Source organism: Macrobrachium rosenbergii, chromosome 39 (genome assembly GCF_040412425.1).
Source record: "Macrobrachium rosenbergii isolate ZJJX-2024 chromosome 39, ASM4041242v1, whole genome shotgun sequence".
Classification (NCBI taxonomy): Eukaryota; Metazoa; Arthropoda; class Malacostraca; order Decapoda; family Palaemonidae; genus Macrobrachium; species Macrobrachium rosenbergii.
The window spans coordinates 1,937,910-1,942,500 of NC_089779.1; the positions used below are offsets into that span (position 1 = coordinate 1,937,910).

Below are 4,591 nucleotides of genomic sequence, written 5' to 3' on the forward strand. Positions count from 1 at the left end.
CTTTGGATATCGGCTGAGTCTTGATATGGGAGGTAAGCATTTCGACAACGTACCTTTCCAGTGGCTTCCCAACTTCCATAACCCTTCATTGAAGAGACAAGCTCAATTAACACCAGCTTCTACCCTTCCCTTGTCGATGGCGATTTGTAATTTTTAGGCCTAGTCCAACTGCTGCCCTTTGAAGAGAAACGGGTCGTTACGAACGCCACGCCACTTCACCTCACGACGCCGTCTCTTTGGTGATGATAACGATAATCACGATTGTCGTTACTATCATCGTAGTCATTAATGATGATTACTACATTAACTCATTTTATAACCATGAAATTCCACCATTAACACCATTCAACATGACCTCACATTACAAGGAAACGAATGTCATGTGATATTCAGTAACAAACAAAGAAAGGAAAAACGATCGTGCTGACTACATTCAACAAAGCAGAATATTCAACAGTTGCTGCTTCCCATTCCTTCATACATTATGTAAAGAAATAATCACACACACGCACAGAGAGAGAGAGAGAGAGAGAGAGAGAGAGAGAGAGAGAGAGAGAGAGAGAGAGATCATCTCGACATGATTTTGAAAATATATTTTTTCAGAATGAAATTAAGAATTCTGTTGATAACCATCGTCAATATAGGCTCATTTTTTCCCCGGGCGGAGATGTCCGTCATATTTTTCTATAATAATATTAAATGCTTGTGTTCCCTCATATTTTTTTATAATAATATTAAATGCTTGTGTTCACTGTTCGAACAGAAATCAAAACCTCCCTCTCTACCCCTTGGCGCCGCAAATATTTCAAATAACTCTTAATTAAACGCCTGCACTGATCCTTTACCTGCGGAGCAATAATGGAATCAATTTCGTTTCTTTTTTTTGGACGTCTTGACGTTGAAGGGTCAGATATGAACATCGGCTTAAAAAAAGAGTGAAAAAATGTAAGATATATATTGCACTTCTCAGACTAAATAAACTACGACACCAGTTTTTAGATTTCGACAGAGTGCTGGGTTTACCACACGGGCAAATTCAAGCACTCAACCCTCGTACATGGTAGCGTTCTAGTTCTGGGAACAAGATGTGTTTGTTTTAGAATTAACGTTACAGCCATTGCATAAAGTTAATTGATGTTGCAACCCAAGCAACACGTGATGAACATGCCACGGGGCATTGAGGAAAGGAGGGAGGGAGAGGGAGGGAGAAGTTGGAGAACCGTCCTAACATGATGTGTACAGCCATAATATAGGCGGAGCTCGTCTCCCAAAGCGTGCGATATATAGGGTATTTAGTGCTGCTGCGGGTCAGTGTTTCCCGCGCGGGCTCCACGAGAGGTCGAAGTACGGTGCGCTTCCCAATCTCCCTCTGCCACACGGTTTAGCTACAACTCGCTGCCGGCAAGACTTTTTTTTACGAGACACTTATCGGAAGTCAGTTTTCTTTCTTCGTGTTTGTTTGCTGAGAAATTAAGCATGACGTTGTCCCGTCCGTGCAGTTAAAACGGTTTTGGTGACAACTTCGAACTTGTTTCAGTTAAAGTTGGGTTTTGCAAAATTCTGAAGTGATTTCGTGTGATTTATGATTCGTCGCATAACAGTGATTACACAGTGAGGAAAAACATGGCTGTTGGCTGTCACTGAAAAAAAAAACTAGGACTCTGTGGGGAAAAAAATAGTGGGAATTTATACCCACGGTTGTAATTCAAAACTTCTCTCGTGACTTTTTTTTTTTTGGCGATCGAGACATGGTGGCAAACTGAGCGAAATATTGTGGTATTTTGTACTTTCTGCATATTCGTCCGGGTCAGAGGGTGAGTTATCGACACATTTTGATAATTTCCTCTTCTTTTAACTCACGTGAAGAGATGTTGTCATATCATGCTTCACATGTATTTGTTTATTATTATTTCTATGAAGGGATTTAATGACAACCTTGAATTTCAAAGTGTTTCATGAGGGGAAAACTAACAAATCTAGGTTTATCACATCTTCCTAAGGTACAGATCTGATGTTTTTCTGTGGTTTATGTATATAAATAATAATTTGATATTAACTGTCATTTTTTAAAGTTAGGCTAGACTAACAGAATGGTATTGAAATGTTTAATTACTACAGCTGCAAAACATTTATTCATATATAGTGACAAATTAGACCCAAACTGTAGCCTGGGCCAAGTACCGGGGCAAATGTGCTATGTGCTTGCTTGCTTGCTTACTGAACTTATTTTTTGTGCTTGGTAAATTAAGTGACATGCAACCAGTAGTATGCGTCGAGACAGCAGATAGTTTGTCCCTTTTAGTGTTAAAGTAAATTAGCGTTTAAAGTTTGTTTTTAACGTTGGTCGGCCAAGCGAAATTTAATTTATTTTGCTAATTGTATAGATAGGTATAGTTTTAGTGGGAATCAATTACTTTCGGTTTATTTTTTATAATAAACACTCCGCAAACATTTCAGTATACAACAGTTACGGAATTGTTTTTTGACACGAATCGGCAACACGACTGAGACGAATGATTATGCTCTTAATCAGGCGGGAAAATACTCCAGGTACTTCCCCCTCTTTCCAGAAACACGATCTTCCCCCTCCCACGCCATCCCTCCCCAACTTTTCCGCCCCCTCCCGAATGTTTTATCAACATTCAGCGACACTCTGTAGAAAATCAACCAGTCTTTTTAAAAGATAACTATGTTATGAAGTTCTTTATGGCACTCCAGTGGTGAGGGTGATAAACTCAAGTTACTCTCCAAGTTCACTTTAGTCTCTCTCTCTCTCTCTCTCTCTCTCTCTCTCTCTCTCTCTCTCTATATATATATATATATATATATATATAGATAGATATTATTCAGTTTAGAACTCTTGTCTCACCTGTAGAAGGTCCCCTCTCTTACTGTGCCTCCGCTGGTAATAGCAGTAAATTGAAGTACCTGGTTTGGTAGTCGACCGTAGCTGCACCAACTGTTAATGGGAAAAATGTTATATATGTATATATATATGGATGTGTGTCTGTAGGCCTATGTCAAATGAATAACGAGAATCCTCAAGGTCAAACTGCTATTAATTCGCAATGGAGCAGTAGGCACCTCTTAGCAGCCAACTGCCACTCTCATACCGCAGTTATAGTGAGAAAAAAGTGCAATTCCCCTTTTGCTGACAAACATGAATAAATGACTCGTAAAAAGTGTACCTAGCCTTCAACATGTCAAGTGTTCTCCTACCTTCCTAGAGTATTCCTGGACGAAACTGTGCCAGTGTCTTACGGTCATAAGAGAAATATACAAAAAACATGCTACCCTTGAAGCCATTAACAAAAATTCACAAATTTCTTTATTTACCACTAATGCACATTTGTATACAGTTGCAGTGTATACTGTAGGTATGTATACATGGAATGCAAATATGCAGGATATTAGTGTTATGGATGAATTATAAATTATATATATATATATATATATATATATATATATATGTTTATTTATCCAGGTATTTCTCCTTTTCAGAAACATGAGCTTCCCTCTCCTACACCGTCCCTCCCCTACACCGTCCCTCCCCCCCCCCAACTTACACACCCCCTCACGAAAGAAACAGAATGGTTTTATCAACATTGAGCGATACTCTGTAGAAGTGATTTTTTTTAAAAATTACCATTTGTTGAAGTTCTTTATAATTATATATATGTGTAATATTTATTTATAATTTATCCACAACATTAACATTCTGCATATTTGCATTATATGTATAGATACCTACGCTGCATCTGTACACATACGGGCATTAGTGGTAAATATGGGAATTTGTGTGTTTTTGTTAATGGCTCCAAGAGTAGCCTTTATTTAATTTCTCATTACCATAAAGCAATGAAAGAAACACCCTTACACGACGTGGAACAAAGAAAGGTAGGTGAACAGTTGACATGTTGAAGACTACGCACACGTTTTTATGGGTCATTTATTCATGTTTGCCAGCAAAAAGGGAATTGCACTTTTTTTTCTCACCATTGAGATATGAGTTTGGTAGTTGACTGCAGAGAGGTGCTTTATGCTCCATGGTGAGTTGATAGCAGTTTGACCGTGAGGATTCTCGTTATTTGTTTGATTCAGTCACGTATATTTTATGTATTCACTGTGACAGGTGAGCTGTTCATTATTCGTATTGTTATTCATTTAAGCACACCAGTTATACATCTTAGATTTGGTTAGTGAGCCCTCAACTCCTTTTTTTTTATTTCAATGTATTTTACGTCTTCACTTGAGATATCAGTTTCGTTATGATTTTTAAGTATGTTCCTCTTACTACGTTGGTTTTATTTATTTGAACTTGTACTTTGCATCGTTGCGATAAGTGAACTAATCGTCAGTCTGAAAGTAGGCTATATGCAATCTGCATCATTGCTGTGGTAGGTGATCTAGTGATGCAAAAGAAAGGAAATTCTGTCACGGAAATAACATTCCAAGTTGAATGATTGGAATTTAGAAACTATGAGTACTTCGCAGTGAGCGGCTGCAATGAATATTCACAAACTTAGGATGAGTGAAAAGCAATACGTTCGGGACAGTTTCAAGCCTCTCGTGTGTGTGTGTGTGTGTGTGT

The 4,591-nt window shown here is 38.2% G+C and overlaps 1 protein-coding gene across 12 annotated transcripts in view; it reads left to right on the top strand.

The window, feature by feature from the left end:
* Positions 1-1,285: 1,285 nt before the first annotated feature.
* Positions 1,286-4,591, top strand: part of LOC136825636 (cell adhesion molecule Dscam1-like) — a 483,321-nt gene continuing 480,015 nt past the window's right edge. For all 12 annotated transcript variants that reach the window (XR_010849384.1, XM_067082260.1, XM_067082254.1 and 9 more), the window contains exon 1: positions 1,286-1,814. The gene's annotated coding sequence lies outside the window, so the exon portion shown is untranslated. The remainder of the gene's footprint in view (positions 1,815-4,591) is intronic.